Below are 16,198 nucleotides of genomic sequence, written 5' to 3'. Positions count from 1 at the left end.
GTGCTCGGTGGTCAGGTGTGTGACCAAGTCTGTGAGCGGAATGAGTGTACCGAGGTGTGTAAGGAAAGGTACGAGGAGCATGGGAACAGCTGGAGGTATGAGCAAGAAAGAGGTAGCGCATGCGTGTAAGCATGCAGGTGAGGCATCGACGGTAACCGGGTTAGCGGTTAGAGCGACTTTTAGCCGAATCGGGCCCTCGGTGCGTGCCGGGCTTCGCGTGCCGCGAGAACCAGCGGGGATCCGAGCCACGGCGGGTTCGAAAGGACCGCCGTACGCGATCCACGCTGGGCCTCGCTTTGAACGGCCGCGTCCGTGCTCCACTAGGCGGAGCGGGCAGCCCGATAGGAAGGGTCGTCATGGCGACCACTTTTTATTGAGACGTTCCGGCAGGTCGAGATCGGGCAATTGGATGGCTCCGCGCCGAGGTGGTGCGTGGGATCTCGGCACGGGTAAGCCCCCGTCCCTGCACCGAGTGCCGGACGCATCCAGCCGCTGGCACCAAACAACCCGCATTCATGGCTTGGCTGTACGAAGCCGGGCTGTAGACGTGAATTTGCGCACCGAGAGGATCTAATAAGTAGACGGGTGATGAGGTTAGTGTTTTGGACCCAAAATTAGAAAAAAAAAACAAAATTTGATGATTGGCAAAGGATTGGCAGTAATGATTGGCAGATGATGGGTAGTGATTGGCAAATTTTTGATTTGTTGAAATTTGATGTGCAAAATTGGTAGTGGGAGATGCCCGATGTGGTGGGATGGCAACTCTGTCATCCCTCACAAACTGTGGGGCAAATGCGCAATAGATTAGGGGGTGTATGGCAGTGAAAACTAGCCTGGGTGGGTTAGGATATTGTGTGTAGGGATCTAGCGAAGATGACATTAGGTAACGTTAAGGTTTAGTTAGTGACTAATACCTGTAGTGGGGACGCAGGTAGATTAGTATGGATGATAATGACGAGGGAGCGCAATAGTTTAAAGGGAAGACGGAGAAGCGCAAGTTTCAGAGGGGAGTAGTTAGATGAGATGATGCTGTGTGAGAACTGGACAGGTGTGTGGAGCAGTGTATGAGTAGTGAGTGTTGTGGATCAGCGCGAATGCGCTTGGGGGAGAGAAGGGTGCAGGCGGCACCAAGTATGAGAGCACAGGTGTGCAAGTACAGGTGTGTGGAATACATGGAGTATTGGAATGAGTGGTGTGGAGAGAGTTGGAGTAAGTGGTACGGAGTGGTGTGCATGGTGCGAAGGTGTGGATGGGGGAAGAGTGGACCCCTTTCACGAGTACCCGGGGCGGGTAGTGTAAGTGTTAGGTAGAGGGTATAGGTAAATTGTGGTTGGATATTGGCATTTGTGGTGCGGTTGCAGAATGGTATTGTGGATGGGTGCATTGGTGTGGTGAAATTGGCTGGTCGTGTGGCCTGTTAGTATGAGTGTGAATGGTTGGGCACTCCGCCACTGTTAGATGTCGGCCAGGTGAGGCCGCAGGTGGGCTCTGGGAGCCGTTAGTGTCAGTGGGTGCCTGAGGATCCCGGGTGTGGATCGGGCAGCCCGTGCCAGAGAGGGCACTGAGGGGGTGAGAGTGCGAGAGGGCCTTCCCCAGTTAGTTAGGTTAGGGTGAGGAGCAGGTGAGCTCGGTAGGCAACAACCGTGGTGGAGGTGTGCAGGTGGGCGGACCAGCTAGGAGCGTCACACGACCCAGCCACCGAAATTGTGCAGGGGCACCGAGTGATGAATCGGGGGAGTGAGACCCCAAATTGAGAAGCACCACAGTTTGGTCAATGGGAATTGGTTTTTAGAACCCATAGTGTAAGTTGGCCAATGGATTGGCAGGGAAAGACCCCGGGTAATGTAAAGTTGTTAAAGTCATTTAGGAAATAGTTAGGATTGATGAACCTGTCGCACCATACGCAGCCACTTACCTGAGGTGATGATGATGACTCCACACCTGTGTTCCTTTGTTCTGTGTTGCAGGAAGGGAGAATTGCTGTGTGGATTTGTGAGACGCATCACGACGTGGATGAGACATTGGGGTGATTCCATCTCTCCCTCCTTAGGAGGGACTGATGATGAATTGGTGATGGCAAATTTTGATGAGAGTTGGAAATGGCAAATTTGATTGGTTAGGAGGGAGAGAAGACGAATTTGGTTTATGGGAGGAACGGGGAAGACAGTAGGGACGTTTGTTGATGTGTAAAGTAGATGTTTATGGGTAGTGTTGTGTTTTGTGGATACAGTAAGGGGTAAGGGAGGGGCAATGTAGGTTACCTGGTGGGGTGGGGGGCGTACGGTAGGAACGTACCTGTCTCACCTGGTTCCCATGTGCCCCCAGTGTGCATTACCTTATATTGCATGCACTTTTGCGCCCTTACCACCTTACTCACTTGTCTTATTTTTGTCTCCCACCTCCGAGAATCTGGCTTTGGGGCAGAGAAAGAGGAGAGAGAGGTGCTGGCTCCGCAGTTGTGGGCCTGTACTCCCGCTGCTTGCTGCCTGGATCGATACACCATATGGACCGCAATTTTTTTGCGGGCAAGCACCACCCGTTGATGGACCTCTGGGTCAACGTGGCACCTATGCCATACAGGTGAACCACTTTTAGTTGGCCCCCCTGACGGCCACAATTTAGAAATGGACGCGGTTGGCGCCTTTCTTTATTCCTAAAGAAGCCAGAAGGCCAAGTGCACTCCAAGAAGGCAAGACCAGCGGCAGAACATCGGCCGGCTGCGACACCACCGGTGACCATGGACACTTAATTGTGCATTGTTACTGAACACTTTATTGGTGCACCGGTGAACATGTTCATTTGTGAACATCTGTAAATATGTCCCCCTGCGACGTTGCACCCTTCTCCTAATAGAAACACACCCACAGGATAACCGAATCGCGGAAAGCATTCTCAAACTAAACATACAGCCGGTAGGGAGCATTATTTACACAAGACTGATATTTACACTACGATCCAGGACCTGTTCTTTGAGGAACACATGCAGATGTTATGCATAGAGAGAGAGCACGCATGCCAGCATCGATACACCAACCCACGAGTGCCCTGTGGCCCTACGGCCTTTAATACTGTGCAGAGCACCCCATCCAAGCACCAAAAGCACCACCCCATACACACAGTCAGCACCATCCGGTGCACCAATAAAGTGTTCAGTAACAATGCACAATTAAGTGTCCATGGTCACCGGTGGTGTCGCAGCCGGCCGATGTTCTGCTGCTGGTCTTGCCTTCTGCAGGTTGAGGGACGCCTGCATTTGTACCATAAATTGCTCCATGAGGGCCTGCATTTGGGCCATCCCTCCCACTTGTGCGGCGGGTGCGGCCGCCGTAGCCATGTGCGAGGCGTGGGTTCGAATCCCACTCCTGACACCAATTGTTACGGACACGGCTTAAGATGTTGCTTGACCGAGCGGAATGGCCGCCGTGTTCGCACAGTTTACCCGATTACCCCCAACTCACCCGATTCCACTCGAACGTTGGCCAAATCGCGCTACGCTAAATCAATGATGGAAAGGACACAACGACTGGGATAAATGAAACGACGCAAGGGGTACAGTTCTCAAGACCTCCGGAGGAGGATATAATTAGTGGTGGAGAAAAGGGGTAGATTACAAGGTAATGAGGTAAAGACACAGAAGAGATGGGCACTTAGTTACAGTCTTATCTTATCCCTGACAGACCACAGACAAACGGAACAAGACTGACTTACACAGGGATTGATGGCAGGGAAGGACAGGCAGTCGATAGCACAAGGTGCACCTTGGCTCAGGGACAGGATAGAGCACGGTCCAGTCCAGAGATGCGGGGAGGTGTCACAGCGCTCGGAGGTGGCGTCCTTCTCTCTCCAAGCTCAGCGCGCATCTGACGTCACCTCCCTCTTCCTGCGCATGCTCAGCGGGGAGTCACACGCCCTCGGCTCGTTGGCTCCGCCCCAGATGGGACCGGTCCGCCGCTTCTATTGGGTGCGGGGGTTACCGGGCTCCGCCCTTGACGAGGAGCTGAGAGCGAGCCCCTACTTGGTAACCCCGTCGAGCACATGCTCGATGGCGGCTCGTTGGAAAGGCCTGGTGCACTCCCAACACCCCCCTACCAACCAAGCCGGAGTGAGGACGCACACTCCCCGCGCCGCCGCCGTTGTTGTTGTTGTTGTTGTTGCTGAACCGTGAGGAAGAGCTGCGGGGAGGTATTGGGAGGTCCTAAACTTCCTAACGGTGCCATACAATCACATTCTGGTGCAACGAAGAGTCAGAATTAATGGAAACGAGTCCTTAACTGACATAGACTAAGAATAACTAGCAAGATGTCCTATAGTTGTCTACGTGAGATGCGGTGGACCTGGATGCGACATTTAATGGGGGAAATAGGGGGAGGTCGGGTCTACAGAGTGTTGTTTACAGAAAATGGGACTAGGGAATGGGGGATTGGGGATAGTTGGGAAGTATGGAGGAAATAGGGGAATATTTACAAGCGGATATGGATGGATGCCAATCCCATATCCGCAACAATTATAAGGGATGCATTTACTAAAATTTACGAGTGAAGGTTCTAAAAACCGTAACAATATTATGAACCACAAACATGCATGATTAGCTTTTTAAACAGTCACTAATGCTGCTTGTAACATTAAACAAATAAATTTGTAAGAATCCAGACGTCCGTGAGGTAAGTTTTACTTACAGAACTGAGGGAAGATCTACTGGAATCTATATACCCCACAAGGATTGGGTTAATAACATGTTATCAAAAAACCGAGGCGTATTCCCTACTTCCGCGGTTGTTAGTACTGTACACTGCTTATCACTGATCATGAACCATACACCGCTTCAATCCATTAACTTTGTATTCACGACATTGGGATTAAAGTGTTATGGTTATATTTACTATGTTATTATTATTACTATTACAAAAACGATATTACTGTATTAAGAACCCTGGGCTTAATTTGTCTGAAACGGGCCAAAGGTGAGGCATGAAGCCTAAGGCCTATACATACCGTGTCATTGGAAGACCCGTAACGCCGATGCTTTTGATATTTGATGGTCATTTTAACAATCAGTTTGTTTGTGTTTCACACTGAATGCAAAACGTAAAGGTAGAGCATGGCGATTATGATATATGACAGGTTCGACGATATGTTCAGCCTGAACGAGATTGCAATCAAAATGCCGGAGTGTGGAGAGTCTGCTGCCATAATGCCGTAATGACATCAGATGTAATCACATCACACAGATCCATCTGGTCATGTGACCAGATCCTCAGCTCTGATTGGTATACGTTTGAGGGGACATACATACAGACGGACAAACACTGTTCTAGACGGCTTTGCCCTCTGGGTTATGCCGTAAAAAATTCCGAAGTTTAGAGCGATTGAGGCAGTCTTATACACCACTTTATTTAACACGTCGAAGACTGCTGAATGGAAGGTTTTTGAAATTGCAAAGAAGGCAATTTGTGTTCTACAGTGTTCATGTACATTAGTCAATTTAAATAAAACTAGGGCATGCCCGTACTATATATATGCCCGTACTATATATCTATCTAAAATTATATCCCCCCCCTCTATTTACATGAAATGGTTTGGTCCATTCGCAACGCCAAAGCGAACGGCGAACGGCTTGCGAGTACAGTGACAATCCCCCCCCTCTATTTACATGAAATGGTTTCGTCCATTCGCAACGACCACAGAACCCCCCCCCCCCTCTATTTACATGGAATGGTTTGGCCCATTCGCAACGCCGGCACACGCGATCGTTCGCTGCTCTCTGATTGGTTGAATCGTTTTTTGGACATAGCTCGGTAAGTAATTGTCCGATTAATATGAAACCTTGAAAAGGCACATCCTCGGGTCCCCAGCAATATACCTGGCAAGTTAAAAGTATATCGGACCCGTGGTTGTCGAGAAACAGCGGTCACAGACAAACGTACAAACGTACAGACAGAGATTACTGGAATTATAGATAGACTAGGGCATGCCCGTACTATATATATGCCCGTACTATATATCTATCTAAAATTATATCCCCCCCCCTCTATTTACATGAAATGGTTTGGTTCATTCGCAACGCCAAAGCGAACGGCGAACGGCTTGCGAGTACAGTGACAATCCCCCCCCTCTATTTACATGAATGGTTTGGTCCATTCGCAACGACCACAGAACCCCCCCCCCCTCTATTTACATGCAATGGTTTGGTCCAAAGCGAACGGCTTCCGGAGTTTGGTAAAGCAATCGCCATCGCGTGCACAAACGCGCAGGAAAGCGAATGAATCGCAAATTCGTTTTTATTAGTTTTAAAACTTTATTAAAACATAGTTTAACGCCAACATAGTTTGCAAACGTGAAATAAATGAATACGCTCTCAAATGTGCCATCCGAGGCAGAGTGTGTCCTCCACGTTCGGCACACGCGATCGTTCGCTGCTCTCTGATTGGTTGAATCGTTTTTTGGACATAGCTCGGTAAGTAATTGTCCGATTAATATGAAACCTTGAAAAGGCACATCCTCGGGTCCCCAGCAATATACCTGGCAAGTTTCAAGTATATCGGACCGGTAGTTGTCGAGAAACAGCGGTCACAGACAAACAAACAAACGTACAGACGTACAGACAGACAGACAGAGATTACTGGAATTATAGATAGATAAAGACTGCAAGAGTCGTATAAATAAATTAATTCTGGTTTTTAGGCTGTTAACACAGTGTCTATTACACTACCCTATCTAACACATTACATTAGTTATTCATACTTGTTTTATGTGTCCTTTGAAATATCCTCAAAAACAGTACCTTTCCTGTTTGGAATGACTTTTGTAATGAAAGTGAGTTCCACAACTTTGACCTGATGGTAGGTTTAATGACAATTTGATCTCTGGCACATCCTGTAAAAGTACAATCATGCAATATATCAGAATCATGGAATCATGGAGATAGTTCAGTAATTATCAATCAATGCAAGCAAGCCTAGATTATCTAAGTATACGCACCATTCGAGTTCTACATGTCATAGAATAAATGTCGCAGGAGTGTCTCGGAGCGATGGCCTTCTGAGTTCTTATAGACGCCTCTCAGCGGATGGAGAGAGCATCACACCTGGGTTCAACTTAGATACATTTTCATTACATTCACCCCACCGTTAGAACTACACTTCCGCTAGGCAGGAATCAAGCATGCAGCAGCATTAGTATAGCAGCGATGTCAGTACATGTCAGTCAGTCCATCCATAGCGATCGGGGCGACAAATTTCCCTGCCTGCACGGGTCCGGAAACTACCGGGTACCACATCCCCAAGTCCGGTGTCCCCCGTGTCAGAGTAGCCGCCTGAGTCAGGTGACGAAGGTGGCACCTCAGTGCCAACGGGCAGGGGTGTATTTGGCGATGCGATGGTCGGCTGATGCTCCATAGGCGGAGCCACAGGAGAGTCCATAGACTCGTAAATTGGTTCGTCGATGTCCCCGCAAGGGGGCAGGTGGTGTATGGAGACCGTCCATCAGCCACCAACACGCGAGCATGCTCGGGATTAGCTTGGAGTACCTGCACCTTATCCACTAGGGGATCATACCCCTAGTGGGTCATCGAAGGGATGTGCCAGCGAGTGATTTTCTCATTCTTAATGCATTGAGCATGCAGGGTGTCGTACATAAATGCAATGCTCTGTTGGTCCGTGATAATTTGGAAGCATCGTCCGAGCAAATAGGGACACCAACGCCGAATCGACTTGACGATTGCGTACGCTTCCTTTTCGACAGACGAATGTCGCCGCTCAGCGGAGGTGAGAGTCCGTGAAAAGAAAGCCACAGGGCGCCCCCCTTGGGAGAGAGTCGCCGCTATCGCATGATCCAAGGCATCACTTTCCAAAACAAAAGATTTGTTATCGTCAATCGTCGCCACTGTGGTCCCAGCGATGTCAGACTTAAGGCCATGAAAAGCAGCCTTGGCATCAAGGCTCATGGGGAATGCTTCACAGTCCACAAGTGGTTGGAGTTTCGCGGAGAAATTTTGCACCCACTTAGAATAATGGGTGAACAGCCCGAGAGCACGCTTCAGCGAAGCACGATCGCAGGGTGGGCCATGTCGAGCAAGGCTCGCAGACGCTCCTTATCCGGAGCAACAGAGCCATGGGTCACGGTGTACCCCAGGAGATCTATCGTGCGCGCTGAGTAACGACATTTAGCCTCATTCATAGTTAAGCGATACCTCTGCACGACCTCGAGGAAGCGCTTCAGATTTGCATCATGATGTTCGTGGTCATGCCCGCAAACCGTGAGATTGTCCAGATATACAAAGACGTCGGTCAAGTTCCCCTTAGCGATGATGTCATCCATAGCCCTCTGAAAACATGCGACCCCGTTTGTGACCCCAAAAGGTAGCCGGGTGAACTGGTATAACCTTTGACCCAATTCAAACGCGGTATAGATACGGTCGGCCTCGGAGATGGGGATTTGATGATACGCACTACGCAGATCGAGAGTGCTATAGACCGAGTACTGGGCCACCTGTCGAACCAGGGAGTCCATCCCCGGAAGGGGGTAGGCGTCCAGCTGTGTAAATCGATTAATCATCTGCGAATAGTCGATTACCATGCGTCTGCGATGTGCTTCACTTCGTACCACCAGAACTTGGGCCCGCCATGGCGACCAACTAGGTTCTATGATACCTTCCTTTAATAGCTGGGCCGTTTCTTCCGCAATGAATTGCGCATCAGCTCGTGAGTAGCGTCGCGATTTAACCGCTACAGGTGTACAGTCCGTGGTCATATTGGGGAACAGCGACAGCGGCTCAATTTCCATCCCTGCAAGAGCGCACACAGCAAGCGTATCAGTGCCACCAAATTCCATTTCCAACCGTCCATGTCGCTTGAGAAAATCATGTCCTAGCAAAACATCTGCACATAAGGCTGGTAAGACCATGAGATGCACGCCCGGAAACATTCGTCCCTTTATCACAAGCTTCAATCGACATTCCCCTTTTGTGCTGAGCCTAAGCCCCTGAGAGGCCATAAAGATCCGACGTCTTGTCCCAAGAATCGGCCATCCATGTTTTTGCACCAGTCGATAATCAACATAACTATCCGTGGAACCTGTATCGATCAAAGCATTCGCAAAAATTCCCTCGATCATGAGTGGAATTATAGCTCGACCCAGGCCAGGTGGACCTGCAGTTATCACGTCGTCTAGGTGTGGTGCTCGCACCTCGCGAGTGGATCCAACGCCAGCTAGAGTTTTCCATGCCACAGCAGTAGCTTGTAGTTCGTACGAGCAGCCTCCGGATGGCGCTCGTGTCATGCGCGGAGTTTCAAAGCCAGCTAAAGCTTTCCGTGCTGTAGCAGGAGCTTGTAGTTCGTATGAGCAGCCTCCAGATGGCGCTCATGTCACGCGCAGAGTTTCAAAGCCAACATTAGCCGTTCGGGTGGCCGAATCGGACAGTTGGCAGGGGCGCGGAAGAATGCCGGCCAAGGACGGTCGCACCGCGTTCTGTCGTGTTTGAGCCACTTGTTTAGGCAGCGCGATGATCCTCACCAAGGTCGAGCGCTCAGCCAGGGGCCCACGAGAAGGTGCGCTCCTCATCAAAGTCGGGTGAAGCGCCCCGCACTTCGTTCGGCCCACTGGCTCGGCGATAAGCACATTCATTGTCGAGCGGGTTCGTTTGCCCCGCGTCGCTGTTCGGCAAACCTTTGCAAAATGCCCTATCTTTGTGCACAAATGACATGTCGCACCTCGAGCCGGACAAACAGACCTGAGACGTTTTCGGTTACCACAGAAATAGCATGTAGCGTTACGTCCAGGCTTTGGTCCGGCTGCTGCTGCGGCCGTCAAGCCCGGATCAGGGTCTTCCTCAGGAGCGGCCGGGGTCTCCGATTCCGGCAGAGATGCCGTGGCTGCATCCGCGTCCTCGGCGGTCGCTCTCTCCGGTCGAGCTTGCCGAGATGTCCCCCGCAGTGACGTATGGGTGTTCATACGCGTCGGATTGTTCCCGTGCTTGGGTACAGACGTGAGCCAGCCGCAGGGCTTCAGCGAGCGTCAAGTCGGCTTCTTCAAGAAGTCTTTGTCTGACTACTGGGGATTTGAGTCCTGAGACGAAAGAATCGTGTACAAGATCATCACAAACTTGTTCGTGTGTCCGCACCTCCGGTGCACTGTTGGTCAGCAGACGCCGGAGCTCTTGCGCGAAATGATCTAAAGGCTCCATGGGCTGTTGTTTCCGTATTGCGAGCAGGTGCCGGGAATAAACCGTGCTTCGTTTCTTGATGTAAATACGCTTCAGCTCTGCTACCGCCGCATCGAACGTCACGCATTGTTCGATCGCGCGATACACGTTGTGATGCACCTTTGTTTGTAGTACCTCCAATTTCGTTTCATTGGTGACGGCGGCTTCCTGGGCCTTGAATTTATTATCCAAGGTTTTCAGCCAATGTATCAGCTCCGTGCCCGCATCCGCTGCTTGCGGGTCGGCTGCGAATTGCGGCACCTGGATCATTCTGTGTCCTGCCATGTCGCTCCCGTTCGCCTCTCGTTCTCGATCAGACGGCGAGACAAAATTGTCATTAATTGTAATGAAAGTGAGTTCCACAACTTTGACCTGATGGTAGGTTTAATGACAATTTGATCTCTGGCACATCCTGTAAAAGTACAATCATGCAATATATCAGAATCATGGAATCATGGAGATAGTTCAGTAATTATCAATCAATGCAAGCTAGCCTAGATTAATATCTAAGTATATGCACCATTCGAGTTCTGCATGTCAGAGAATAAATGTCGCAGGAGTGTCTCGGAGCGATGGCCGTCCGAGTTCTTAAAGACGCCTCTCAACGGATGGAGAGAGCATCACACCTGGGTTCAACTTAGATACATTTTCATTACAACTTTCAAGTTTGTTTGACTGGCAGGTAGAGAGAGTAAACATATTGTTGCGGATATGAGGATTGCATTTTTTTGATTGTGTTGTATTATATTGGAAATGGTGATGAACATTGTTGGATATGGCCCCTCCTGCCTCCAGAGTTGTGTAAAGGTAAAAAGGGCGTCTCGGTAGTTAATTCCATGAAACACCACATTGAAGGACCCGATAAAACCCTTGTTCAGTAGCTTATATCTTATTATGTGTTTTAGAGTAAGGCCTTGTCTTCCATTAAAATAATACTCCATTGCACCGAATCAATTAAGAATAGCTCCCCTTCAATAATTCCATTTCACAGCCAAACTCTCCATCTGCGGGTAAAGCAGTTCACAAGCGTGGGGTGCACGCCCTCTCATTTCGCTGCTATAGTGAATATGTGCTCCGTGCTCTGTTTGAACAGGAGGGGCGGGGTCGCCAGGGAGAGGCAAGCCCAGGGCGCGCCACGAAGGGCGGGGCTGTTCAGCCCCATGCCCAAATAAGGAAACAAGCCCGTGGCTCGCCACGAGGGGCGTGCCGTCGGCGCCATGCCCAAATAAGGAGACAAGCCCGTGGGATTACCATACAAGGTCACGAAACAGAGCACGGGGGAGGAGGGCGGTACCGAAACCGAAGGGGGCGTGACAGACCCGCGCTGAAGGTTTGAGAGAAGGGTGCGACGATCGCTGGGACAAGCGAGACCAGATATACGGCAGAGGAGTCCAGGTGCGTAAGAGGGTTGGCAGTCCACCGAGAGAGAGTTCAGAGTTGCACCGGAGTTGCGTGAGAGATACGAAAAGCCTTTGACAAAGAGCCGCTTCAACCAGCCCCGTTTCAACCAGCCGAGTGACCCTGCCGGCGTGCGCTGTAAAGCCGAATACAAGGAGCTGTCGGCTCCTCGCTTCCCACCCGGAGTGGACCTGCTCGCTGTGCCCTGTGATCCCGCCTGCTCATCCCTCCAAGTCCAAACGATTCCTACCCTTCCATCCATTTGCGTATGTGAGTTTGTTCTGTTTATGCTGTTCTGGGTAGTAAACTAAGTCAGTATAAGCTAGTAACACTTCACTGTGTTACCTGTTTTTTCATGTCCGCTGTAAATACTCGTGACTGCTCTTTTTGCTTATGTGTGTGTAAATAATAAACCCCGTTACTCTTCTGTACGTCTTCTTCTTCTTCCTCTTTGCATTCGTCATCTTAGTCTTTTCCCCATTGAATATCTGTGGCGCGATACGGCCAACGTTTGGGTGAATCGGGTTTAGTCGGGGAACAACTGTTCGGTCGCGGAGCCTCCACTCGGCAAATATAACATCCTTAACCGCGTACCGTAACAATTGGTGTCAGGAGTGTCGGATTCGGACCTGAAGCGTTTAACGCGCTCAAAATTACAAAGTACCCAAAATTGCTTTTGTTTTACAAAACCCGAATTTTGAAATCGCGCCATGGCTGGTCAAGGCGACGGGATGTCGGTGGGAGAAATAGTCGGGGTAGAATCGACCCAGGACCTCGGGGAAATGTATATGGAGGAGGTGGTTGAGGGGGTTCCAGGCGCGCAAAATGGCGCTCTCACACACGAGGTTACGGGCGCGCAAAATGGCGCCTCGCACATGGCTACGGCGACAGCGCCCGCGACCGTAGCAGCGCCACCGGTGGATTCGGACCTTTTTATGATACAAATGGGGGCCCTTATGGAGAGGCTAGAAGCCAAAATGGGACAAATGGGAAACCAAATGGTGGAATTGAGGGCTGATAGTGAGCGATTGGGGGGCGAAATGGGGGGCAAAATGGGCGAAATGGGGGGCAAAATGGGAGAAATGGGGGAACGGCTAGAAGCTAAATTTGAGGGGTTAGACAACGGGATAAAAGAGGTAAAGAATGGGTTAACGGGGGTGGAAAATAGAATGGCTGCCCAGGAGAATCAGTTAGAGGGGGTGAAAAATGGGTTAGAGGGGCTAGAAAATAGGATGGAAGACAAATTGCGGGAGATAGGGGAGCAATCCGCCCGAGAAATTAAACAAATGGGAGAGCAGATAGAGGAGATAAAAATCGGGGTAGAAACCAAATTGGATGCTCAGAGGGATGAATTGGGACAGATGAGGGCAGCATCTACAAAAGAGAGGGAGGAGATGAAAGAGGAAATACGACGAGGTGTAAGTGAGGAGGTCTCGGGGGTACGCGAGGAGGTAAAGCGAGGTGAAAAGCATATAGAGAAAGAGGTGAGGAATAATACGGCTAGGTTACAGGGGGGAATAGAGGGTCTGACGAGGGGAGTAGAACAGCTGACAGTGGGACAAAAGGAACTAGTGGACCAAGTGGAAAAGAACACGGCAATAATCGGGGGGTTAAAAGCGACACAAAAAGACATTAAGAACGAATTAATAGCGACACAGAAGGAATGTCAGATGGTACATGAGGGGTTGACGAAGAAGTTGGAAGAGGTGACAGAAGTAATGGAGACGAAGGACCGAGAGGTGAGGACGCACATAGAAACGGTTAAAGTGGCGTTAGAGGAAGAGATAGAGGGGGTGCACAGGGAGATGAAGGAAGTAAAGGAAAAATTAGAGGAGGTGGAAGAAGGGGTGAGTGAAATTAAGAAGAGATGAAGGGAAACTAAAAAGGAAATAAAGGAGGAGGTAATGGAATTGGTACAAGGTCTGTGCTCGAATCGTGATGATGTGCTCACTGACCAAATAAAGAGTTTGCAGGTGGCAGAGGAGGTGCGGAGACGAGGTGTCAAGGTGAGTGGCGATATATTCGGAAATGTATATGATGTGAGGGGAGCTTCAGTCGGCTTGGGGGTTGATTTTGACCCGGGTGTTCGTGAGGGACCAATAGTGAGGTGTATGACTGGTCCGGAGTGTGTGGAAAGAGGAGGTGTACAAGGAGGTCTGGCTATGGGGAGTGAGAGGGGTGCTGGTGAGCAAGATTGTGCGGGTATGGAGTGGGTAGCGGGTTGCGGAAGGGCGACACAGGCATCGACACCAAGAGGGGTAGTGTTTGGAGGGACGGGGGACGCGCGGGAGCCCCCCGGGAATAGCGTACTGTGGGAGCCCGAACGGTTTGGTCCCGCATTGATCCCGCAAGGAGTGACGCGCGGAGTCCGACCTTCGGGCGCCCACAAGGTCCCACTCGCGCCGTATGATGGCAAAAGCGATTTGAGGGCGTACCTGGCGCAGTTTGAGTACGTGTGTAAAGGCAACGGTTGGAATCCAGACGAAGGTGGAGTACACCTGGTAGGGGCGCTGCGCGGTGCGGCGGCGGAGGTGCTGACAGCTTTACCACCGGCTGCTCTCACCTTGTCAGCTCTCCGTGCGGCTTTAATTAACCGTTTCGGTATCGAGCAGCAAAGCGAGCTTGTTAAAGCTCAACCTGCGCAGCGTAAACGCAAGCCCCAGGAGACCATCGGGGAACTTGCTCACGATATTCGCCGCGCGGTAGGGATTGCACACGCGGACATGGCAGCGAGTTCCCAGGAAAGCCTGGCGCTGGATCACTTTATCCAGGCCCTTCCGGATCTAGAGCTCCGACAACAGCTCGCCATGTGGTGCCCGCAGACCATGAGCCAGGCGGCCGACGCTGCAGCCCGTTGGGAAGCAACGAGGCCCCTGGCTCGGGGAGGCGAGCGGCACGCAGTGGCGGTGCGTCAGGTAGGGCCCGTGATGGGGGTCGCCCCCCCCCCCCGGGGGGCCGGCCCCCGACGGGGGCCCTGACCTGGAGAGCATGGTTCGGAGGCTGGTGGATCGGCGTCGAGCGGGACCTGGACCATGGCAGGCGGCTCCAGTGATGGCACCCGGTAGTCCCCGACAGAGTACCCCAATTCGGACATACAGGGCCAACAGGGGGGGAAATTTGGAATACCGGAGGCAAGCACCTTACCAGGTGAGGTGCTATAATTGTGCTAGGATGGGTCACCGTGCGTGGGAGTGTCGAGCTCCGCGCCGGGACGTTCCCCGTCAGCCGATGCCCTCAACTCCGCCCAGTATCGATCGGCCTAGCCGACCTCAGACACCCCCCCCGCCAGGGCCAGGGAAACTAGAACGTGCCGGCAGACACCCCCCCGCCAGGGCCAGGGAAACTAGAACGTGCCGGGCATGCAGGGCGGTGTTCGGCAGTAGGAGATGGAGAGAAGCCCTCGCTGACGCGACAGGTCATTCATTGTGGCCAAATTGGAACAGGTAGTTTGACAATTCGGTGCAAAATTGCCGGCGTGGGGGTAGACGCCGTGGTGGACACGGGAGCCAGCGCCACGATCATCAGCCCCGTGGTCCTTAATTCGAGTGCAGACGGCTGGGGTAAAATCCAGCGTCTGGAAAATCATAGCTTGCAGCTGGCTACCGGGGCAACGGCTCCGATCATAGGGCGTGGTTTTGTGACCCTCAAGTTGGGATCGGTAAAGCAAGAGATAGAGGTTTGGGTGGCGGAGGTGTGCGACCCGTGCTTAATAGGTTTGGATTTGTTGACTGCCGGCGGTTGTAAAATCGACTTGGGCCGGGGGATCCTGCAATGGGGGGTGGAAGAGCTACCATTGGAGGGGGTGAGCACGACCGAGAGGGTGGAGCTGGAAGCTCCTGAGGCCGTGACCATCCCTCCGGGAGCCGAGGCCATAGTGCCGGCCCGATGGTCAGCCCGCCCGACATGGCAGGAATCCTGCGGCCTGGTCGAACCGGTGGCAGCGCGATCCATACCTGGTTTTTATCGTGGGCCGCACCCTTGTAAAAACGGACGGGCCGGTAGTGGCCGTCCGAGTAATTAATATTAGCACAGAACCACGCACTATAGGAAGGGGCACGAAGATAGCTGGCTGCACCCCAGTTAGAGAAGTCGCGTCAGTGAGGGGCGAGAACGTCCAGCCGAGCCGGCCCCAGGGGGAGCCTTCAATAAGTAATAGGAATTGGCCCGATCCCATTTGCGAGATGGTAAATCGTAGTAGTGTAGAGTTGGGAGGTACCCAGAGGGAGGCCTTACACAAACTGGTTGGGTCCCATTTGGACCTCTTCTCCTTGTCCACCGAGGATATTGGACGTACGGGCCTGGTGAAACATCAGATCCACACCGGTGAGGCCCGGCCTATTCGTCAGGCCGCCCGACGGCTCCCTTGGAGCAAGAGGGCGGAAGCTGACGAGCAGGTTGAAAAAATGCTCGACGCAGGCGTGATCGAGCCCTCGGGAAGTCCTTGGATGTCACCTGTTGTGCTGGTCAAAAAGAAGGATGGGACCACGCGGTTCTGCGTGGACTGTCGCCAGCTAAACAACGTGACACTCAAGGACTCATATCCCCTGCCAAGGATTGATGACACCCTCGATGCCGTTGCGGGCTCAAATTGGTTCACAACTT

The sequence above is a fragment of the Myxine glutinosa genome, chromosome 1, assembly GCF_964187855.1.
Source record: "Myxine glutinosa chromosome 1, kmMyxGlut1.1, whole genome shotgun sequence".
NCBI lineage: Eukaryota > Metazoa > Chordata > Myxini > Myxiniformes > Myxinidae > Myxine > Myxine glutinosa.
Note: the sequence above shows the minus strand (reverse complement) of the source record.